The 26,109-nt window shown below is 37.2% G+C and overlaps 1 protein-coding gene and 2 long non-coding RNA genes across 3 annotated transcripts in view; 1 reads left to right on the top strand and 2 right to left on the bottom strand.

Annotated features, from left to right (window-relative positions):
* Positions 1-7,310, bottom strand: part of LOC311071482 (uncharacterized protein) — a 96,604-nt gene extending 89,294 nt beyond the window's left edge. Inside the window, exon 1 of the mRNA XM_084095877.1 lies at positions 7,205-7,310. The gene's annotated coding sequence lies outside the window, so the exon portion shown is untranslated. The remainder of the gene's footprint in view (positions 1-7,204) is intronic.
* The window catches only part of LOC311071495, a 165,838-nt gene that overhangs the window by 131,230 nt on the left and 8,499 nt on the right, over positions 1-26,109 (bottom strand). The window lies entirely within an intron of this gene.
* On the top strand, positions 24,875-25,698 carry LOC311071494. The gene is made up of 4 exons (XR_014603867.1): positions 24,875-24,935; positions 24,998-25,091; positions 25,182-25,300; positions 25,408-25,698. It is a non-coding gene; the product is annotated as an uncharacterized lncRNA (long non-coding RNA).

Below are 26,109 nucleotides of genomic sequence, written 5' to 3' on the forward strand. Positions count from 1 at the left end.
CTGTATTATCAATGCTTTGTAACCATTTTGTTTTTTTTTGCATTGTACTGAAATGTTTTTGTATTTGAACTGACTAAATAAAAAAAAAAAAAAAGAAAAAAAAAAGTAACTGGCTAGCTGCCAAGACAGACACGCTAGATGACGTAGCCTACGTCACGTAACACGACACACCCGTCCCAGAGCCAATGATAGCGCATTCTACACACAAGAGACACCCTATGAGAGACACCGACCACTCTGTGCACAATGCATAGGCTATTTCAAGTGAGAACATAGTAAATTGAACATACATATTCACGTAGCCTTTCGAAAACCGGGACATTCAGTGTCCCAGGAGAGTGGATAAATTTCCCGGGACAGGTTATTAAAAAGAAGGACAATCCCAGTAAAACCGGGACAGGTGGCAACCCTAGTGTATGTGTGTGTGTGATTATGTGTGCCAGTGCTGCAGAAGGTCACTTCTACACACATCTGAGGACTATTTCTTTTATTTTCATTTTTTCTTTGGCTTTATTTCCAGATTCAATCTAGGCTCGTTCTTACATACTAGGGTGCGTACGCACATGCGCACTCTTCAAAAACGATGATTTAAATCTCTTGATAAACTAAAAGACTTGAATGACATTTGTATGTATTCTAAATAAAAGATATAGATTTTACTGAATGTCAGCTTGATTATTTTGCTCAATATAAGGATTTATTGAGTCCACATGTCATGCAAACAAGAAACTCTGCTTCTAACCACAGGTTGAGAGCTGTCGTTCCAAACACACAACTTTGTGATACTGTTTGCGAATGTTCATTGGATCTATCAGGGCTCTCAAGTGTCACGCATTGAGCGTGACAGTCACTAATTTCGGTCTTTTGTCACGCACTCCCGCCACACATTGTTTTTCTCATGCGGAAAAACTATTTATAATATATTTAATATGCCGCAGCACCCAACATTTGGCAAACCGGCAGGAATCAAGCGCATCTCCCCTCGAGTTCTTGGTCGAGCTTGCCACTTATCAGCCAATCAAAAAAAAAGAAAGGGGCTACACAATAGCCAATCAGAAAATAGCACTATTGTATCTGGGTAAGATTTAACGCAACAACCAATGAAAAAAAAAAGCATATCCTGGAATTGTTCACATGGTTCTGACCAAAAGTTTCATTCACCCATAGAGGAAATCACTCCGAGCATCACTTTCAGCACAGAGTAAGTCATGATCTCCTGTTTTAATGTTACAACAAATTCAACTTATTTGACACAAATAGTGACAACTTGACTGCTGTTAAGAATGTTTCCCTGATAATTAGCATCAGTTTTTCATGAGTGTCTGTAACTTAGCCAAAAGTTTTACAGCCTGTTCACTGACAACACCTGCTCAGAACAAGTAGTTTAGGCCTAGTCATATTTTCGTTATCACACGATGACTGACATATTCTCACATTATAAATATCTCTCTCTCCAAATAGGCTTAATAATTGTATTAGTACTAAATAAATTAAAGTGTATTGCATAGTCGATGTTATAGGTCACTTTTAAAATCATGTCTTTTATAATTATATCCTGGCCATGGATGCATTAATCATTGCATCTGTCTTTCTCTTTCAAAGATGTCTGGTAAAAAGCAATTAAACATCCTCTCATTCGCCCTGAGAGGAGAGTCCCATAAAAAGGCCAGATTAGAGGATGCTGGCCCAGAGAAGGTGGTGAAAAGGGTAGGCCCATTAGAGGAGGAGACAGAGGAGGAGACAGTGCAGGTGGAAGGCAACAAGTCCAAAAAGGCAACAAACACTTACATTAAACAACACCAGTCATAATCTATCTATCTATCTCTCTCTCTCTCTCTCTCTCTCTCTCTCTCTCTCACAAACACACACACACACACACACACACACACACACATATGCGGAAATTGAATAAATACTTATTGAGCAATTATTGATAACAACAACAAAAAAAACTAATAATTATTAATTACTAATATTATTATAAAACTAATATTATAATGAAACGCCCCCATTCCCTCGATCTGTCCAACCTGCCCCCCCTTTGACCCCCTGACGGTTGCGAGAAACACTGACTCATTGAATTATGCTGATAATGAAGGAACTTGGGACCATAGTTGGCTAACGATGCTTTCAGGAATTGCACCCCAGTCACCCCATTCTGTCATACATCTACAAAAGTTCTTATTGAAAATCAACAGAAGTTTAGATGTTGATGTTTTAATGAAAGTTTAGTTTTAAGTTACCATTATGGTGATCAGCTTTTTGCTTTAGTTGGGCTCTTGACCCTATACTCTTTAACCCCCTGGGGTCGGCGATCAAACCGGCGTGATCTGCTCACTTTTTTTCTTATCAGTGCAAAAGAGACTCAAAATACTGATCTTACATGTAAGTGTTATACATCATTCAATCCTGTTAAGTGTCTATTTTTTTAGTGTATACTCACAGTAAAAACAAAGTGTTGTGCTTTTTGCCAAATAAAGAAAAATAAACATGATGCGAGTTCTGCCTTCTCTCTGTCAGTGAAGTCCATTCTGAAATGCGTCTGAACATGAACTGTCACTCAGCGAATACTCAGTAACACAGGCATTCAGGCACACAGGCATAAAGCTTGAATGCACACAGGCATAAAGCTTGAATTCTCTTCTTTTAAGTTAAGTAATTTATATAAAAAACACATATTTTTAGTTTATGTAATATGTATGAAAAGAGAGAGATGTCAGTCGTTCTCATCTCAGCTCATTATAGCTCATTATGTGCTAATGTGACCATGCCCACGGAGAGTGCGCACTATTCAAACGCAAATGATCAATTCATGCAAACGTGTCAACGCCCACATCAGCTTGATAAAATACACCAAGTTTAATCAGATTAATGTACTTTACGTCGTCTTGCTGTGAGGAATAATCCTGGAAAATTTACCTCAGAAGTGCTGGTTTCAGAGCTGCCAACTCTTACGCATTCACCGTGAGACGCTTGACTCTTGACACTTTTCACACGCTCTCACGCCACACATCCATTTTCTCACGCACAGAAAAATCACGAAGCAAAGAGGACACGGAGACCGACAGACTAGACAGAGCAGGTTACTTATGATATACAAAAAAATCTCAGATTCTGTCAATTTTATTACGAAATTCAAACAATAAATACCGTTTTGGCGTGTATAAACCCTCTAGGGACCAAAAACGCGCCCGCGCGTTTTGCTCGTTTTTTTTTAGCAATGAAAAATAAACACAAAATGCTCTGTTAATTTGATCTTTCATTTTCGTGTAATACATCAATCGATCCTGTTCAGTTTCTATTTTTTTTCTGTATACTCACAATAAAAATAAAGTGTTTTGCTTTTTGACAAATAAAGAAAAATTAACATGATGCTATTTCTGCCTTCTCTCTGTCAGTAAACTCCCATTTGAAACGCATTCGAAAATGATCTATAACTCCGCGAAAATTCAGTCAAACAGGCAAACAGACCCACGGGCATAAAGCTTGAGATCGCAGCTTTTAAATGAAGTAATTTATATAAAAAACAAATATTATCAGCTTCTGTAATCTGTATAAAAAGAGAGCGAATCCAGTCGAGCTCATTACGAGCCATTCAAAAGTAATTTGACCACGCCCCGGAGAGCGCGTGCTATTCAAATGCAAATTCTGAGAACCATTTCAGTCTGTGAAACGCCCCCACATCAGCTGTAAACAAAGAGGCATAATATAGCCTACCTTATGGAGAAAAGTTTCCGTGCTGATATGAGGAGCAATATCTCCTGATATGAGGAGCAGATCCCGCTGAGGAGTGAGGTAGGCCAAGTTATCCTTTCTCAAGTGTTAATGTGGAATAACGTTATGGAATAACGTTAGTGTAGGCCTATGTAAACAAAAAGATGAATCGCGTTTCTATAATATGAATCGCGTTTCTGTGAGATGAATGAAGGGTACATATTTGTAAAGACTGTTTAGCCTAAATATGAATCGCGCGTCTGTGTGTGAAAGAATAAACTGCTTTGCTATAGCCTACTGAGATGAGTAAAAATCGACTGAAATATGTTGAAATAAAATGTATTTGTATAAGCAACGTATTAAACTGCAAATTAACATTTATAGGCTATGCCCTAATATTTCATAAAAACAACGTTACAGTCAGGCGAAGTATGAAAGACAACATTTTGTTGACTAGATTTGGGTACAGTTTTTACTGTAGAATATACTGTCACATCAAATAAGCTTTTCTGCTCATATATATATATATATATATAAAATACTATTTTGTCAAAAATAAAGTCATAGACTAAGATGTTCCAATGTTGGCTATATTCAAACTAATGAATACATATGATAAAATGTAGGCCTATAATCTTTTTTTTTTTTTTTTACAAAGAAAGAGTACTTTTTTGCAGAAATATTGCTGAAATTGTAATTATTGTTGTAATTGTAACCTTTTTAATAAAATAGCAAAACATATTTACAAGATAGATGTAAGCAAAATCTTAAATGGTCAATATAAGTCTTCTTCAAAATATATATTTTGTCCTTGCATTGTGGCTCAGTCAGTGTCACACCTGAATGAATGGCTAATTATGCAGAGTCATTATGCAGAGTGGGTGGGACATTGTAATCTAAGGTGTAAACTACTCCTCCCCCTCGCATATTGGCTTTCCAAGCAAAACCTGTTTTACACCATTTAAATCAATGTATTTTTTTTTGTGAACGATAAAGCAAGACTATTTTCACATAATTTTAAAGCTAGAACTCGAAGAGACAACATCCATTAGTCAAAAGTCTTGTGGGCACATATTTTGTATGAGTTTTGTGGTCTTATTTCAGCAACTTTCATTTTTATTTTTTTAAATAACCACGCATAAACATTATTCTCTTAAAAATACAAACATCTACATACATGTTGCTCGCATATTATGGTAGGCCTGTTTGTGCTATATAGAGTGAATTTACACCTTTGCCATTAACATGTTTATAAATAACTGAAAAAAGCACAAATGTCAGAGCATGTCAGAACATCTCAAGGGCCCCAAAAACAGCTTGGTCCCCAGAGGGTTAAAATCGTGAAATTAGTTTCAAGCAATAATAAAAAAACGTAGCTACCAGAAATTGTACCATATAAACATTGTAACATGTTGTCACTAAACCTTATAAAATTCAGTTTAGTTACTAAAATGTTTTGACAATCACAATACCCCCCCTTTCTGCTCATATGTTAAATAAGTATGTGATGTTTTGTCAAAAATAAAGAAGGTATATTGAATTATCAGCTAAGATGTTATTATAGTGTTTGTTCCAATATTCAAACTAATGAATCCTTAACTTTGAAATACGTATGATAAAATGTATACTTTTTAAAAAGAAAGATTACACTTGAAATATTGTTAAAATTGTAATTGTTGTTGATTTATATGTGAAAACTGATTAATAAAATAGTAAAACATATATTTACAAGGTAGATGTAAGAAACATCTTAATAAGTCAATATAAACCCTCTCATTAAATTATTTATTATTGTTTTTTATTAGTGACACATTTGGGGAGAGGATATATTCCAAAACTTTCTGAAAATACAGTTTAATTAACTGCATAGTTACTACACAATGTAATTTTGAAATTGTTTATATTGCTGTTGGATCTCAAGCTGTAAAATCACAGGGCTACAATCACCAATACTAAAGTTTACACATCAAGCATATAGTCAGAGATTTAGACATTAGCAAATCAGGTCACTACATGACGATAATATCATAAATATATTGTGACCAGGTCATATTTTCTTTTGCCATAACAAATGTGCTTCATAAACACAAAGTTGGAATAGCTAGAGAAAAAAATATAATAAAAAGTAAACGGTCAAGAGGCCAACTAAAGCAAATACGGATCACCATAATGGTGACTTGAAACTAAAAATGACACAGTGGCTTTTTTTTGGGTGGAGATGTCGCTGGAGACCCTGTAGACCTTATCCCTCTTTCTTCAGAGGAGAGATGGAGAGAATTTGCACCACAGCTGTCAGTGCAAATTCTGAGGTGGGCGTTGCACTGATAACACTGTGGTCTATGATGCAAGCAGAGGGTGTGGACGCAAGATTCATGAAAAAAGAATTTGAAAGTTCCAAAGGTGTAAATGTGTCAACCAATCGGGAATCGGGAATGATTGTGGCATTTAAATGACAGTGTTTTCTAAATTAAACAAAAGAGCTATTAGTTTTGAGTGATGTGTCTAATGTAGAAAACTGTGTTTAGAGTTTTGCAAAAAGTTTTACAAGTACAAACTGAGAGTAAAGCATAAAATGTGCTTGTAGTTTTGCAGACTTGGTATGAAGATTAGGTACATGAGTGAATGATTTCACTGAGTGGCCCTCAAGTTCCACTTTTAGTGTCTAAGCAATAAAAAAAAAACCTGCATTAATAAAAAATTATATTAAATGTTCTTTATAGCACCACTATACAGATATTTGGTTCTTTATTAAATCATTTTACAAGCTAAAGAAAACAAATCTGGTACTATTAAGAACTATGTTCTTTATATTTACGGTATTAGAGCTAAAGTTCAACGCAATACAAGTTAAACTCAATAAATCACAACTGCAGTTCATTATTTCATTTCAAACATTGTGAATTATTTTGCAGGTATTTTTCTTTATTAAGGTATTTTCATTTACCATTTTCTAACTGTTCATTCGGTTTTTAATGTTTGATACAGTAGTGTGTGAAGGCAGGAAATGTAAATCCGGACACAGTTTGAAATAAATGTGACAGACCCTACATTCATGATCATTTACAGTATTTTTGTAATGCAAGTGTACTCTCAATTATCATGCATACAACATTGCCTTTGAAGAAATATCTTCATACTCACAATGTTTATTTTGTTTATGTCACATGATGTAGACATGTTTGTAGGCCTATACATATATATATATATATATATATATATATATATTTGTTTTTATTGATTATATATAAAACAATCTATTATTATTACTACTATTATTATACACAACTATAAGTATTATATAGGCTAAAACAAAGATCGTGGGATATCAAAGGTAATACGTTAATCATCAACGTTTCTGCCATTTTAGTTTGTTTGTCCTGTCGAACATTATGATTTGTTTTAAATCTCAAGTAAACAATAGCATAAACCTAAATATCAGCTAATTTTAATATTACAACATGGTTGGATAAAGAATAAGTTCTGAACTTACCGCAAATTTTGCGACCGTTTAAACACCCAGAGTTAAAGGTTCAAAGTCTTGGAATGGCGTCTCTTCTCCTCCTTCTCTTTTAGTTTCATTTTTACCTGGTTAAGGTGTGTCTTGTTTTCTTGTAACTCCACTAATATGAAAAACAAACTCACTCCCTCTAGTGGCTCAGAGTGTTATCACAGGTTTAACAGGACTGTAGTCAGATGTGTGTGTGTGTGTGTGTGTGAGTGTGTGTGTGTGTGTGTGTGTGTGTGTTGTTTTTTCTTTCTTTCCTGTTTTACCTGCACTGTTAATTATTTTACCATTATTTTCCTGTTATTTTAAAAGTTAATTACTGTTAATGTTTTTTTACAGTTGACTCCCCGTAATGTTTTTCAACAGGAATTTACTGTGAATCACAGAAAAAACAGGAAACAACTGGCAGCAGTGTTACCATTATTTTCCTGTTAAATCACCATTTATTTTGTTTCCATTAAATATTGTTAATTATGTTTTAGCATAGTAACGTGTACCACTGATTGTTATAGACATATTCTAGCTTGAATTAATACAAGAATAGGCAAAATCCATCAGATAACACTTAAGTGAAAGAAAACTAATAGTTCTGTGTTGAAATTAACTTTTTTTTATTGTAATACAAACACTGAAAGGTAAATACTTACAAATGTAGGCACACATGGATCAGACAAATCACAGAAATATACTGTATAATCATGTTCATTGCTGACATCTGTGGTCGCTGGACGGAAAATAACAACTGCGTCTGCCTTAAACTAGCAAAGACACTTGCGTTTGGCTTTGCGTCTGTGCAAGATAGGGCCCTAAACCTCAACATTTAATGTTCCCTGAACTGCTAAAATTCAGCTAAAAAGACTCAAACCAAGGATATACACTGTGACTCCTGGTCACATAAAAATGTTACACATAGGCTCAGATTAATCACAAACAAATCTCATTTTCTCATGTTCATGGCTTAACCCTCTGGGGTCTGAGCTGTTTTCTGGGCCCTGGAGGTGTTCTGACATGCTCTGACATTTGTGGTTATTTCTGTTACTTGTGACATTTTCATGGCTAAAGTCTAATTACACTGTATTCAGCACAAACTCTGCTACAATAATATATCAGCAGCATGTGTGTAAAAGTTTGTAGTTTTGAGATAATGACATTTATGTGTGGTTTGTGAAAATACAAAAAAAAATTCTCACTGAAATAAGGCCATGAAACCCATACTGATTATTTCTTCACAAGACTTTTGAAAATTGTATCACGTAGCCTAGAATATTTGCTCTAAAACTATGTGAAAATCACCCTGACTGCTCATTCAGAGAAGACAATATATTGATTTAAAATTTTTACGACGTGTTTTGTGTGATAAAGCAATATGCGAAGGGGCGGATCATCTCATTAATATGCAAGCTTTCCACACCTGAGAAAGACAAAGAACCTCCCTAATGGCCCTATTAGGAGCTTATCAGGGCCCATCATTCTGAGCAACCTTGCACAAAGAATGAGGAGATTTAAAAAAGAATGGCTTTTAAAATTGTTTGTATTTATTTACAACACAACATAATCCAAAGATACACAACAAAAAAACACTTATTGATAACAATGATCCAAAGAAAGAGACCTTTGTGCCATTCCTAAAAACATTGTACATACCTTTCATTTCCAAGGTGTTTGATTTTCACTTTACCATGTTCATGTACAGAGACATGTACTGTGAATGTTGAAGTCAGCAGGACTCAGTGGCATCTGGGCCCTGAAAAAAAAACTAAAAAGTGAACATACTGATATCAAGAGAAAGGCCTGCACGATTTTGGGAATACATTTTAGATTTTTCTGGTTAAAATTGCTTTTTAAAATTCACAGAATACACACACTCACACAAATGTTTCCAACAATATATTATATAATGAACACCAGGTTTGTTGTGCCTTGTAGGTATAGGCTATGCGCAGTGCTGCATAAAATAATAACAATATAGCAGCCTATATACATTTTCAAAAAGATTTCAGTAACAACTAAGCTAGAGAAAAATATATTGATTATCATGTTACTTCAAATGTTTCCATTCGTTATGATGATATGAAATGAGATAATAGTAAAAACATGAAGCCGTTTGGAGCGTTTTGCTTTTCCAAAATATGATGCATTCAAACGCGATCGCGATCAAATATAAAACATTATGGTTAGGCCTACCATATACATATCTATGTTTGAGCAGATATCCACAAACACAGTAACAGTAAACACGGGTCTAAATATTATAATATTCACCATATATCTAGCAACAGTTCAACTGCAATGTGAAATTTATGCAACAAACTATAACAAATAACAAACTAATATGTAAGAATTTCTTACCGTATCTTTCTTGTCTTCAAATCGCGTTCTTCTTCTGGGGTAAAGCCAATGTAAGCTCACGTCTTTCAAACTCGACGAAAAGCAGAGACTTGTGAAGTGTTTTGGTGCTTTGTTTTTGAGGTAATGAGCGCGTTCACGTTCCATGTGGAGATTTGCATGTGAATATCTTTTGTGCGAGTAGGCGTGGCCAAATTAAAAGTAATTAGGAAGCGTTTGAGAAGCTGGACATCTTGTTGGTTTTATACAAATTACTTAAACAGAGAATATTTGTTTTCAGTTTGAATCCGATCATTTAAAAGTACACACTTAAATGTTTATAAAGGTATATGGCTCATAAATGTGTGACAAGTATTCGCTGAGTTTTGTTAGTTTCGCAAGAAAAAATAGTTCACTGCGACGGGGAGGCAGAACCCTGTTTATTTTCTTTATTTTACAAAAGCACAATGTTTTGATTTGATTGTAAGTGGACACATACAAAAGTAGAAATATCACAGATTCTTTTTTCATATTTCTTTTTTCTGTATGAATATAAATGACGGAGAAATTTAAGTTTATTGTGCTACTATTTGAGTTTGTCGACCCCAGAGGATTAATACCACTAACAAGGCTCAAAATAGCCTCACATTAACACGGTAGCATAATGAGGGTCCTTACATGCAAAACGAAGCATGGAGAACTTTGAAAAACATGGAAAACAGTCTCGACTAGTTGAGCCACGAACGCCATGCTACGTCAGATTTCACAAACGTAATTCCTATCGACCAGCTCACATAGCAGGGCGTTAGTGGCTCGACTAGTCGAGACTGTTTTCCAAGATGGCTCCTGCCTGTAAATGCGTAATGTACTGGCTTTATAAAGTATCTTCTTATTAAACTGTCTGTACACTTACAAGGTTCTCCATGCTTCGTTTGCATGTAGGGACCCTCATTATGCTACCGTGTTAGTGTGAGGCTATTTTGAGCCTTGTTAGTGGTATTAACTAGCGATTTACTCTTACTTACACTCTGCCCCATATACTAGCGTTATAAGCTAATCTGTTTTTATAAATAAAACTCTTTACATTCGATTATCATGAAAACGCATCCCAGAGAACGATCGACTCGGTAACCATGTGTTAATTACCCCAGGTTAATTTTTCACCGGAATTGTCCTTTAATGGAACTCTTCATCAATAAAGAACAATAAACAATAAAAACACTGTTACTGCTTAGACTACAAACCATTTTCTCAAAGCACAAAATGAGGATCCTTTGCAAAGTCTTGGGTCTGTATGAGAGAGAGAGAGAGAGAGAGAGAGAGAGAGAGAGAGAGAGAGAGAGAGAGAGAGAGAGAGAGAGAGAGAGAGAGAGAGAGAGAGAGAGAGAGAGAGAGCAAGAAAAAAAATAGAGAGCAAGAAAAAAATAGAGATATTTTTCCACATTTTTAATCCCAAATTATATCATATGGCTTGACCTAACAAAAGCTAATTTTAGAAACAGAGCACAAAACAGACAGAATAACATAAAATAATAGAAAGTGTGATGAGTACAATTCATTGAAAGAACAAAAAAAGAATGGCAAAAGAGCATGGAAGAGGAGTTCAGCATTCTAACTTTGAAAGGCAGTTGAGAATGAACATTATAATGAATTTCCCCAGCCTCCTGAGTCATTGCTGTTTGAACATATGTGTAATGTATACATCTTACTCACCATTTTCAAACGAAATCCCACTGAAAGTCCATGAGCTTGCGCAAGAGGCTGGCGACGTGTGAATTGACAGTTCTTCTTTTTTTTCCCCTTTGCAGCCTTTGTCCCTTTTTCTGGGTTTATACCCACAAAGCGTCTCAAAAATTATACACTGGTTAAAAATCTAGTAATTCACAGACTAACAGCACAACAAAGACAACAAATGTACATGAACTATCCTCAACATGCACTATCTTCTTGCCTCTGTGAATATTGTAAGTTGCACTAAAACTTTGCTAAATCCCGTCACACGTGCAGGCTGCCTCCTGTTGGTATTGTAGTTTAAATATGTAAATATTTAAATAAATATGTAAATTTATTATTTATTATTTATTATATAAATATGCCAGCCCTGTCACAAAGGTGGACTGGATCCCTTCGCAAATGATTTGGCCCTCAAGGCTGAGCATCCAGCGCTGGAAGCGGCTTCCCGTTTCTCCTGAAACAGAAATGTTTTAACTGTCAAATTTCTGTTTTAGTTTTCATTTTGAATACAGTTTAGTTTGATACCATTGAATTCACTACATACAACACTAAAGCCAACTGTCCTATCTAAAACCAACTTACCAAGAAGTATCAGACGAGGAGTTGCAGGTATAGAGAGTGAGCTCTCAAGGTCAGCTGCAGTGGCATATCCCTAGGACATAGAACAAATTAAACACAATATTAATGACATAAGACTACCACTGAGTGAGATAGATATATAGATAGAATGAGAGATGGAGAGACAGGAAGAGATAAAAAGAGAGAGGGGGATATAGATAGAGAGATAAAGATACAGAGAGAGATAGAAAGATAGATAGATAGATAGATAGATAGATAGATAGATAAAGTTAGATAGATACAGATATAGAGGGAGAGACAGAGAGAGGGAGAGGGAGATAGAGGGAAAGAGATAGCGGTAGAAATAGAGGAAGATATAGGGACAGATTGATAGGGAGAGAGTGATAAAACAGAGAGATAGAGACATGGTAGGTAAAGAGAAAGAGAGATAGGTAAAGATAGAGGAATAGATAGAGACAGAGGCAAAGTGAAGGAGAGATAGATGGTCAGAGAGGAGTGTGTGTGTGAGAAAGAGAGGCAGAGAGAGGTGTGTGTGTTTGTGTGTAGGGGAACTTACATCTGCAAGAACAGTAAGTCCTGAGACATCTTCAAAAAAAGTGAGACAGAAGAAGATGGATGACCTGATAGGACAGCTCGACATCAACATCTCACTGACGAAGAACTTCCTTCATCCTTGCATTTGTCGATTTAGTCTTGAACATTTCCACAATCGCTTTGCCACACTCTTCCATGGCAAGTCCAAGGCTACGCAGCACAGGGATATCAGTAAGAAGCTCAAAGTGGGAGTACAGTCCTTTCTGACTGAACAAGAACGCCACTTGGTTTTTAAAGATGCAATGGTTGGTGTAGGTACAACATTGATGTGGGACCGCTGCAGGTAGAAAGTAGAATCCATTAGCTTCTTTACCTCTGGTCTCTCAGCACCAGCTGTACCATCCCGACTGTAGATCCCTTCCAGTTGTTGACGCTTGGTCTCCATTGTGTCCTCAGTCTCTTCTGCAGGGAGGCTGGGCTGGAATCTTGTACATCCGTATATGTCAGTAGGCCCTCTCTTCTGTCCATGGCTAGCTGAACGGTGCTGATGAAAACTGCTTTCACGGTTCAGATTTTCGATGCGATTTTTCACTTGAATCAGCAAAGATGTGTATCCACTATCTAGAAGCTGTCCATTGTCTCGCTGTTCGGCAAAACTTTCTGGGTACTGGTGAACAATGTTCCGGCAAACTACAAGGCACTGCGCTCGTGTTGGATTCAGCTCATACTTCCTCATCTCATCAGATATTATCCTGACCATCTGCCGTCGTGCACTTGGTGAAGGTCTCTTACAAGATGAAATGGCAGTGCGAATCTCCGCAGGCATAACGTCCCATGGCACCTTAAAAGACTCTGGCCATGATTTCCTTACAGGCTGGAAGGCAGACGGGCTGTCCTCACTTCCAGATAGACTGATGATTGATAGACAGTTGCTGCTGACTTCAGTGGTGGAGGATGGGACGATTTCAAGATTTACTGTGATCACTTTACTCTCTAAAAATGACAACAACAAAAAATGAGATGGGTCATGTGAACTTAATTAAAGGCATCAACAAAATATAACAACTGCAGAATGCTCTCCTCCCCCAGAAAATCAATCCAGATCCAAATCCCAGTAATGTTATTAAATTGTGAAATATACATTGGTGATGAACTTCTGCAAGCCATGATGTAATGGAATAGTACTGTAACTTAAAAAGCAAGTTTACCTATTTGGAATACTTCCAAAAGTTGTCGTCGTCTAACAAGAGGCAGGAAGTCTGCAAAGTCGTCCTCTTTTACATATCTGAGTTCTTGTGTTGATGTAAAGCCGCCAGCATTTACAATTCAATCAATTATAGTGTTGTGGATAGATTCTGGAATACTCGGCAGTGTCCTTGGCACAATCTCCATAATTTTATCCAGAAAAGTAGGCATTGATGTATTCTGAGAAGAAAGAAAATGACAATTACTGTCATATCAGACAATGTGTACTCTTGTAACAGAGACAAAATGTCTTACAGTCCATTAGGATTCAGCCAATGAACGAGCTATTGAGAGAAAATAGAAGTTGTCCATCATTTAAGGAAAGGTTGGTAAACATGCTACAGTACATAATTTTGGGGTGTTGACTATTAATAATGCATTGGCAATAGGAGAGGGGCAAAATATTCAAAACAGCAACCCAAAATGACAGTAAAATAGCCTGTCTACCAATAAGAGAGATAGAAATTCCATCAATAACATCTATTGAACAGCTTCAGATTCTTCTGGCAAGGCCTGTGGGACTGTTTGCTGCATCGTGGCTGTATACTGAAAGAAAGGAATGATGTGGTACAATTATTGCCATGTCAGAGAATGTGTATGCTGGTAAAGGATAATAACTAATAAGGTCATCTTGCTTAACACAGCAGTAACATCCCTGCACTGGAGTAAAGCCATAAATATACTGTTGAATGATTCTGTATCAGTATAATGACAATCTTTCCAATGACAAGACCCTCAGAGTTCTCATCTATTGACACAAGCATGTTTTTCTTGTATTTTGTGCCTTTGACAGTTGCCTCATTGGCAATCAGTGTATTGTGAGGGCCAAAATCATAGTTTGAAACAGATTCCCTGATGTAGTCATTGAAGTCCTCAAGAAAAAACTCAGTTGCCTTTTCTGCTACAACAATGGGTGCAAAGAGACTACCAGCCTGCAGATAAGCCTGGAAAAGCTGATGCCTCTCTGAAAGAGTTAAGCAGAGGTTTTTAAAGTTGTGGAGCTTTCTGGAGCACTGCTTAAAGTAAGTGTGCTTGCTTTCAAATCTCAGGGTCCATAACCTAATTAGTGGACCAAAACACATTATGAGCTCAGGGTAGTGAGAAACATAATGGTGCTTAGGCTTCAGTTTGTGATTTGGGAAAGCCTGGCTCCTGAAACACAAATACTCATCAATGAGGACCCTCAGATACGCTATCTGTCCAGCTGAAATGGCTGGAGCACAAATGAGAGAGACCATTTCTTGCAGTTGTAAGACAAGTTGCCAAACTTTGTTTTCACTTGGGGACTGAATTTTCTCTCCAATCAGTAGTGGTAATAACCTGAGCAGGCACCAGTTTTGTACAGCATGGCCACTGAGTTTGTCACTTCCTGGGTTAACCTCACATGGTTTGTCATTAGCATCATTGCTGAGATATTTAAACCGATTAATTCTTCGATTTAATTCAAGTTATGTAAACTGTTTGTCTACCATGACCAGATGCTGAATGTACAATGAGAGGTCAGCGGACACAATGCCTTCAAACAAATCATGTCAAGTACATGGTGGCAATCCAGGTTGACACATGAAAATAGGATAACTCATTGAACAAGGAGTCAAATTTGATACCTCCACTATGGGATAACCCCCCCTTCAATTCTCTGCACATGTTCTCTGTATGACTGTACTGTGCGAGTAGCGGCCCTACTGAGTGGATCTGCATGGAATTTCTCTCTTTCCATTTCACAATACCTGCAGAAATGGATACTTGTGCTGAAATTCTCAAAGAATCCGCCAATGTTATGTGACCCCAAGATATCTCCACAAATAGCATGCAGTATTCCTTTACAGACTTGTCCATCTGGTAACACTATACCACTTTTCTCAAGTTCTTTCAGATCTTTAACCAAGCGACCAAGGCCTAAATCCTGGCCAAAATGTTTGAAGTCTTTCTCTTTGCAAAGAAGAACTAATTGCATTTGATCAGTGTTTGACCTATTGTATGGTAAAAGGTCTGCCAGAGAAAGATACACAGCAAGTACTTTGTGCTTTTTTTTCCCTGACCCAAGTGGGTTTACCACCTCAAAAGCATCTTGATATAAGATCAAGCCTAACGACCCATCTTTTTTTAAGTGTGTTGTCTGTTACATTCTCCCCATCCCACACATCCTGAAAAATATTGTCAGTTTCTGTATGGACATGAACTTGTTTGTACTGCTCAAATACAGACTGACTCTGAAAAAGGGCATTGAGTGTTTTGTCTATTGGGACATAATGGGCAGTGGTGAAAAGAGTACTAAATAATTGTACTTAAGTAAAACTATTGCTACTTAAGTAATAATTTACTTGAGTACAAGTAGAAGTACTGAAAAATAATATGACTCAAGTAAGAGTAAATAAGTAGTTTGCTTAAAACCTACTCAAGTAACTACGTTACAAAGTACTTTAGTATTATTTTTCTATTTTTACCCAAAATGGGGAGATGATAGCAATATGGAGCACTAAACACTCTCATGTCAATTCTGTTTCATTCATACTGGAAGTATGATTCATACTTCCAGTACACACTGATTCATACACACTGATTCATACCTCGCGCAGAAAGTCCACAAGTGAGATTCATAGAATGATTCACTTATGGCGTTTCAGGAAATGCCAATATGGATATAATAACATGCAAATAGAGACATTTGACTGAAGAAACATGAAGACAAACACATGATAGCGATATCTTAGGTATTTTCATAAGATTGATGTATGTCTTTAAAGGGATAGTTCACCAAAAAAGGAAAATTATCCCCTGATTTATTCACCCTCAAGCCATCCTAGGTGTATATGCCATTCTTCTTTCAGATAAATACAATCAGAGTTATATTAAAAAATGTCCTGGCTCTTCCAAGCTTTATAATGGCAGTGAATGGCTAGAGAAAATTTGAAGCCCAAAAAAGTGCTCCACTTTTATTCCAGGGGGTTAATAAAGGCCTTCTGAAGTGAAGCCATGTGTTTGTGTAAGGAAAATACCCATATTTATAACTTTATAATCTAAAATAACTAGCTTCAGCCAGACGACCGACCATACACATCGGTTTACGGTGGAAGACTAACCCCTGACTCGACGCACAACGTGTATATATTATAGAAGAGGAGCTTCAGTTTGTTGCACAGCCCTATTTGTTTAAACCACGAGAGGCGTCTAAGCTTACGATACTCCTACATTCTACATCATACATGTGTCACAGGTTACTCTTGTGGCGCAAGTCAATTTGCTTAGTATGTGTACAATCATCTGGCGGAAGCTAGTTATTTTAGATTATAAAGTTATAAATATGGGTATTTTTCAAAAACCCATGGCTTCGCTTCCGAAGGCCTTTATTAACCCACTGGAGCAATGTGGAGTATTTTTTTTTATCATGAATGGATGCACTTTTTTGGGTTTTAAATTTTTTCCAGCCATTCACTGCCATTATAAAACTTGGAGGAGCCAGGACATTTAATTATGTGTGAGTAAATAATGGGCTAATTTTCATTTTTGGGTGAACTAACCCATTAATGCAATGCTAATCAACATAACCTGTATTATATAATTTAATAAAATAATATATTCTCACACATAAAACCACAGAAGTAATTTCAAGTAATTTTGATTTTGAAGCAAAACATGATATTAAACTGATAAATTGTAGTTTTTGACGGTATGCTAAGCAAACATACTAGCTTTCCCTGTTGTCAAGAGAAAATGTTTTATTACTAATCTTTAAAAGTAAGTACAGGTAAGATCATTTGAATGTTTTTATTTGAATAATTTCATAATTGAAAGCAAAGAAGGTTAAGTGAAAGGTCCGATAAAAAAGAGAGATGTAGTATGAATAAAAAAATGCCAGTAAAAAAAAAAAATAAAAAAAAAAAAATAAGGGGGGTATGGTTAACATTAAATTAAATGCTCTTTTTTTCGTTCTACCGAAAATGTGCTGGGAGCCTCCTATTGCTTTTACATGCATATGATTGACAGACAAATCATGCAATCTCATTTCACTGTTGTTGAGGGTTTTTCAGCTTTGTACAAAGTTTGTTTCGTACATTTAGTTTAATTGTATTGTTAAAGAGGGTGAGCTTTACCTTTCAGTTGAACTGTGTTAATGTTTTCAAGACACTTACATTGTTCTTGCTCTGTCCAAGCAATAACGGTGTCCATGTTATGAGCCGAGTTTTTTATTTACTTAAACTGCTCAATGCTCTGGTAATATCAATGGGATGACCCATTTCAGGAGTTGCCACAATTACATTTTAAAATCTGAATATGAGCATAGCTCACTTATATTCAATAAAATATTGAAACGTTAGCAATACGGATTCTAAACACGAGCGCCAGTGATTGAATGTCAAAGCGCGGTTTGAACGCCCCGCCCCCCAGCTGAACTGGAAGGTTTGATTGGTTTTGCACCCGAGTCAGACCTGTCTCTTATTGGCTGAAGCGCTTCAGACCTGTCTGTTATTGGCTGAAGCGCAGGGCTGAGGGCTCAGCCTCCACCGCACGCAGTCGTTTGAAAAGTGTTTGTGAAATGTAAGCTCGCTCTGTTGCTCCGTCGGCACCTTTGTCAAAGTACTCTGTACTTTTGGTGAAAAATAAATGTAGAGAAGCTGAATACTTTATTTTAATTCTACTCAAGTAAAAGTAAAAGTACCACAATTTAATTATACTCAAGAAAGTAGAAAAAAATCTAAAAATCTACTCAAGTACTGTAACGAAAGTATTTGTAATTAGTTACTTTCCACCACTGATAATGGGCAAAGCTGTCCTTGCCGGCTTCATTTTGTCCCAGGCATATTGGAACAGGTTCGACATAATTAAATTGACTCTTGAAAACAGTCTTTCTCCGTAGATCTGTTTTTAATGTTGTGTGTATTGTGAGTTCGGAAAAGATCTTCAGCTCTCAGATCATCAATTAGAGCCCTAATTGAATCATCTGAAATCCCCATCTGACGTAACTTCTCATCCAATTTAGAAAATAACTGAGACTGGCTGAGATCATGTATTGACTGCATATCTTCAATGATTGTCTGAATGGTGGAGGCCAGAAGCAGTAATTTTGCCTCTAGTTTAAGATAAAACAGAGCAAGATTCCTCAAAAAAAGTGAATCTTCAATATTTTCTGGGCTAAACTCCAAATGATCTGCATTGTCAGCAGCATCAATCTCCACATCACACTGCGAATCACTGTCTCCATGAGGACCACTAGGTCCACTTACACCAGCCAGACTGATAACAGAATCCATTAAATAGCCCTTTTCACTTCTTCTATGTTTTCTTGACAAATGCGATGTAAATGTAGAAACCACAGTAAATGTTTTATCACATTGCTTGAAGGGACAAACAATAGTTCGTCCTTCTTTGATGTGCACCTTAAGATGAGAATAAAACTCAGTCAAGGAGTCACATTTGGCACGGCAGGAGGAAACATGACACGTAAAATCCACTAGCCTAATCGATCTTGGCTGAACAATATTATCCTTATGATGTCTGTAAATATGTACCTTCAGACCAGCACATTTTTTAAATGTCCTTTGGCAATTAGGCATACAGCACTGCAGTACTAAATTGGGTATGTTGCTGTTAATTTTTATGTGCCTCACATAGGCCACAGGGGTGGCTGACTGTTGTCCACAAATTTGGCAAGAAAACATTATGCAAGCCAATTAGACTTATTGATAGATTAGTAGTAAATTGCTAAATTAAAGCAAGTAAGAAACCATTCAAATTTCCACCTGGTTCTGAGATATAAATCCTGGGATATCATCTTGAACAGCATTGTGATCAGGAATGGTACCCTGCATCTGCATCTGTAATAAAAAAAAAAAAAAAATGTAAACATTGATCTACAACTCAATGATAATCAAAACAGCAAAAAAAAACAAAAAAAAACACACAAAATAGGGTGCACTATGCCAATGCAATTAAAAGAGAATAGCTGTTCACATAAGTTTGCTAGATACTGCACTAGCCCGATCAGTAGTAGCTGTTTTTGCTGGGTTTACCTCATTGATAGGCTAAAACCTGCACATAAAATAGTCACACCAGCATGTCTGGTAGCCCAAACAGCTATAATCCATCAAAGACGAGCAGCTGACATGCATTCATTAAATACAGTCTTAGACCAACTATCTAGCATCATAAACAGCTATCAGTAAATAGATTTATGTTAGCCGTGTGATTTTCAGGATGAATCTGCTTACCAGATGTGCACATGGCAAGAATGCCACACAAACTTGACCACGGGAATGCTACTTAAACGTTATAGGCCTAACGTTAGCCTATTGTTTATAGATTTAGATCATATACATAAATGGACATTAAAATAAGCGCATTGTTTCTAAAATTAATGGACAAACTATCGAAATGTTGCTAGCTTGAATCCCCTTGGCTCATTAGGAGCTAGCTAGCTAGCTAATTCACTTAATTTCATGTGTTGTAAGTCCGTGGCATTTAGTATAATGTTACATCAACATCACTGACAGATGTTAAAACTATGCATGACTTTCAAGAAACTCTTTAATCTCACCGGATTATTGTGATTTTGGTTGATGTAACCACTGCGATCTTCCGACATGGATCTCCGTGCTCGTTGCAGGTTCAAATGCCTTCTTCTACGCTCCTTCCCAGAATGCAAAAAAAAAAAATTAACATTTGCAGTAGATAAATCAGGTGTTTAATTAGTCTAATCTTCATTCAGTAAATGCATACAATATTTAGTTTGTTAGTAATGGATTGCACCGTCGACTATTGATTGAATCAGTCGTTGTTTAGCAACTTAAAAAAAACGAAATGAAATTGCTAACTTCTCCACTGATAAATAATAACTTTTTTTTTATAATAAGCATAAAATTGCATATCGGCATTTATCTCCAAACATACCAGACCATCTTACTCTATCCGACATCTTTGCTTGAATTTTCGATTTTGCGGTTAAATAACAAAAATGAGGTGTTATTTAACATATATTTCCTAAAATTAACAGTAAGGCGCAGTTATTAAAAATGACAGGTTAATCATGTTGAAATTTGGGTGTAAATTAACAGAAACATTTAACAGTGTGTTTACAGTGGAGCTGAATGGGACATCAGTGTCAGTGGTCTCTCACTTATGGCTCACAGAGTTGAGAGGATCCAGAGAGAACAGGGACAGATTCCGGCCGTGTCCCACAGAGAGATGACTGTCCTGGACACAAAGAGACCCCCGTCCAGCAGCAGAGATTCCAACAACATATCCATTCAGGAAATGAGAGAGGAACTAATGAAGATGAAGAATGAAAACAGACTGAGAAATAAGAGAGACACATGTAATGGATGAGAACAGCAAGTGTGACGTCTGTCCACAGACACATGCTTTAAACACACACTCAATCACTGCATCATCTCAATGTTTAGTGTCCTCTCAGTCCTTAATCTGAACTTTACAGATGTAACATGACAAAAGCTCCTTTCACGCAGCGCGATGATCCCGGCAAATTGCCGGAAAATTGCCTGAATTGCCTGTGTGAACGCAAACACGACCCGGGATTGATGCCGGCATCGATGCCGGGTTGGGGACTTAGTAACATTGCCGTGTTCAGTCCCGGAGCGCGCGCTGTGTGAACAAAAGCCGTAATAAAATGCCGTGTCGTAGTGATGACGCTGAAGCCGGGATCGTTCGCCAGCTGTGAAACGGTATGCAATGTGCAAGTTTATGATCGAATCAGAAAAAAAAAAAATGCACAAGCGTGGTTTCTTGAGAGAAAAATCACAGCTCATAAGCAAATTTAAGATGCTGCTGAGACATTACAAGTCACATCGATGTCACGTTACTTTACGGGATTTTTACGGGTTGTGTGTGAACACACTCTCTGATTCCGGAAAATCACTGGCAGTGTGAATGAACCAAAATCAAACGAACCCATGTCAAATCCCACTTCACTTTATCCGTGTATTTTCCGGAATCTCTGTGTGAAAGGGGCTAAAAAGTCAATGTGATTCACTATGTGCAAAGATTTATTGAAGAAAACCAGTAACCCAGTATTACACTGTGCAGGTATTACATTAAAGAAACATTTTCACCCTAAATGTTCTTTCACTAATACAACCTAATGAAGTCAGCTTGATTCAGTCATATTAATTTATATTTTTCCATTTATTTTAAAGGAGTCATAACCTAGTATTACATTGGATACCTACTGCTGTATTATAGTCTTTCAGGCCCTTCTAAAAAAGAAAAGTGGAAAAAAAATAAACACAGACCTACTTTTACCCTTATTTCTGAAGGCATTATTGTCTCGCGAGATCAATGCGATGTTTTGGCTGTCGTGGACACTCATTTTAATAATGCAAATGAGGGGCGCGTTGATTGGTTGAAGGAAGGAGGGGGGTTGACACGCAGGTAACTTCAGCATCATTACAAACTGACATCATGGCGCAAGTGGTGAATGAACCCGACCCGGCCGCGACCTACGGGATTCAACCCTACATGTTTGAGCCGGACTCTGAACCAGAGCTGGAAAGGGAAGATGTAGAGTTGTTGGATGAACGTCTACATCAAGATGTCTCTGAATGGTAAAGACAATCATTTTGACTGAGACATACATTAACATCAGTAACGAGCTAAAACGTTTGTTGCTATTTTCTCCCACATAGGTTTACCTTTTATTTAATGTCGATTACATTAACGGAGATGTAGTCTACTTATTTTATCAGCTTACAGTGGTTATTGAGATGAGACGTTTACTATCATGTGCTGTTTTTGCCTTGTTTCACGTTATTTAGACATTCAATATTTTTCTTCTTTAGACAGGTAACGTGTTGTTTTTCTTTATGTTTATTATTACTTGACTGTTTGTTTTATTTATCTATGTATCGTTATCTATTCTATAAAAAATCAATACAATGATATGTTGTCATAGTTATATAATATACAATTCTATGAAAATATAGCTGTATCATTTTCTTGTCTGTTTATCACTGAGGGCAAACTTCATAATAACAATGTATCATATTTTAAACTATATTTATGTACTTTTCAGTGAGTCACAGTGTATTAGATCAGTGGTTCTCAAACCTGTCCTGGCGTACCCCCAACACTGCACGTTTTCTTTGTCGCCCTAATCAAACACACCTGATTCAATTCATCAGCTCATTATAACATGGGTGAATGAGCTGATGAGTTGAATCAGGTGTGTTTTATTAGGGAGACAAAGAAAACGTGCAGTGTTGGGGGTACGCCAGGACAGGTTTGAGAACCACTGTATTAGATGATTCACTAATGTCCAGTGAAGTGGCTCATTTGCTAAAATACCATCCTGAAAAACAGTCTTACCGTATCAATTTCAGGCAAGTCCCTGATGGTTGGGATGGCACCTTTTCCCAAACGGAGCTTCGAGGCCAACTTCGCCTGATATTGCCCCAAATTTGTAAATGATTCAGGTGTAAAATGTTTAGCGCACACACATAACGATATGCCAGTTGAAAGGGTTGCTGGGACAGCGTCATTAAAAATGAATTTCATCCACTGGTCCCTGATAGTTTCGTCCGATTTTGGGAGATAAAACACATTTACATGTTTTTTATGGCAATCAACCACAGAGCAAGTCCGGTGTGCACTCGGTTTCTCCATCTTTCTCGACTGAACTGAATATGAGGGGGAGAGGGGAAGGGGGGCTTCCTGCTGCGGTGTCCATATATGGTATATCCTACTACCTCATGACGTCAAGAGGGAGCTGAAATCAAAATCTCGTATTTGAGTGCGCGTGCACGCGCGCTGGTTTATTTACCCTGAGGTAAACAAACGCTTCACTTTTAAATATCGGCTTCCCGGCCAGTGTATAATCGTTAGTCGATCATAACATACATTGATTCTCGTGGAAAAGTGAAAATTGCAGGTTATGACTCCTTTAATAATTGTAAATAATCCTGTAATTTACAGGAAGCAGTATACCATCTTCTCAACTCTGAGACAAATTGTGGGCGCTACGAACTGGAGCAAGGTAAAAAAATAAATAAAAGAATCTTACATTCTTTTATTTTTTTACTTTCATAAAAGCTTACAAACATTTTAAAGGTAATATTCAAAGAATATGCTTTCATTCTCTTGTATAAGAAAAAGATCCGTTATAGATACCGATCTTAATCGGTATCTTTTACACCGAAATTACCCGGAACAATTTGTCCCAGGAACTTTTTTCCCAGGAACCTTTTTTGCCCCAGACCGGTTGCTTTCTGCGTTTACACCGCGGTCTAAAGTACCGGGAAGGTAAACTGCGTGCAACTGCTCCTCCCAGTCTGCGACGGACAGTAATCAGTTTTGAGCGCCACATTTATAAGTATGGAGGAGATTCAAACTGTGCTGCAGTTATTGGTTTACTAACGAGGTAATTAACATAACAAAATAGACGAGCACTGATACTAAAGCGTGTTCAGAAAGCTCGTATGCGTATAAAATTAGACAAGGTATTTCCTTTTGCGCAAATACGCTTAAAAAAAGCCTGAACCCCGTCTATCAATCATAAATAGTGACAGTCATGTAAATAGTTGTTTGTTACCAACCTCAATGCGCTATTTCAATCCTGTGTGTTTGCCTTGCAATAGATGTCAATGTGTAAACATAATGACTTAATATTAAAAGCTGTGGCAGAAAAGAGACGAGCACTGATAAAGCGTGTTCAGAGCTCGTAATGCTAACGTTAGATATAAAATTGTATGTTATCAGCTATTGCAGACATTGGCCGTGAGATGGCTGTGACGAACGCGCAGAAAGTTTCCTCTTCCACAAATACCCAAATAATAAAGACTGAAACTCGTCGCCAGTCCCCCAGTTTTTTTTATTAAATTCCATATTTGCAGACAGACAACTTTACTGCATGAAGCCACTTTTTAAAAGGGAGGTTAAAAATAAAGAAAATGCTGCGTGGAGTCATCCAACCAAAATGCGGCGTGAACACAACCAATCAGCTTGTGCAGCGCACAAGTCCCACCCCTGAAAGTTCCTGAACTTTGAAAAAGTACTACCTCATGAGCAGGGACTATCGGAGGGGGAAATATTTACCCGGAACTTCATTTAGACCCTGGTTCCTGCGGTGTAAACACATCGAGTACCAGCCCAAAGTTCCTAGTTCCTGGGGAAAGTTCCTGCGGTGGAAACACGGCTATACATTTTGTTTCCACAGAGTAACCTCGCCTCATAACGATGGGTGATGGCTATTATTTGTTTAATAATTGTAAATAATCCTGTAATTTACAGGAAGCCGTATGCCATCTTCACAACTCTGAGACAAATTGTGGGCGCTACGAACTGGATCAAGGTAAAAAAATAAAATAAAAGAATCTTACATTCTTTTATTTTTTTCCTTTCATAAAAACCTAGAGTAACCTCGCCTCATAACGAGGGCGTAACCTCACATTTACTCAGAGCTATGTCTGCAAGTCCAGATTTTCATGACGCTGATCATGACGACATTGTAAGTAACTTTTACTATTTTCTCCTTGTTTCATTTTACTGTGACTTGCGTTTTTTTCATTCATATCACTCTCATTTAATTGTTTTCCAGCTGCCTGTAAGACATACTACGAGACAGTACGCAGGAGCTTCAGGTACAAACAACCAGATCTGGCATTGCAGGCCGAAGCTGTGAAGAGTTCAGCTCGGAGTCGAGCGAGAAGAAAGAGGGTAAGATTTTTAGTCAATGTGACTATTTTTCACGTGCATTAATAGATGTTTTGTGTCCATACACAGTGCATCACAGTACTGATTGTCTGTATTGGTTGTTTTTACAGCTGTTAGAAGCGAGACGGTGTGCTAGGTGAGGATGACGTGGGCATTTGGAAGTGCGCCACCATAGATCTGATGTCCGATAAAGTTCAACCACCAGCCAGGAGCTCACAGAGCTCTGTGCTACGCTGCAGTCGAGATTAGAGGCGACTCCTAAATACAGGGCAACGCACCACAGACGTTTTCAAAGTGGATCGAATTCAGAGAGAACGCTGCTAGTCACCTACAGCTCCAAAGATGAAAACAGACACTGAGCTTCCAATTTGTTGTGTGTGCAGATGATCTATGCTTTGTACATAGGTGTATATTGTTTTGTGTCTGTGCTAATAAAGCTCTTTCTTTGAATAAACAGCATGTCCCTGGCAAATTTTCCTTTCCTTTATAAATTCATGTCCTTGATGGTAATAATAGTGTAGTCCATATGTTAACAATGACATGAATATACCACAGAATAGCATATTAAGAATATAAAAAAATAATTTATATTTTATTATTTATATGAATATTATAATTTTTTGAATTTATAATGAGCGAGGGTGACCAATAGTAACATCTGCCAACCAATCACGAGTGATTTTTCTTGTTTAAACCACGTGGGTTCAACCAATAGTGAGTGAGGAAATGCAAGCCTTTCTCTGGCGAGAGCTGCTATTCATATGGTAATTAGAGCCATTCACACCTCCGGCGCGAGCGCTCTGCATACGTCA

The sequence above is a fragment of the Abramis brama genome (genome assembly GCF_963993115.1).
Source record: "Abramis brama genome assembly, chromosome: 20".
Taxonomy (NCBI): domain Eukaryota; kingdom Metazoa; phylum Chordata; class Actinopteri; order Cypriniformes; family Leuciscidae; genus Abramis; species Abramis brama.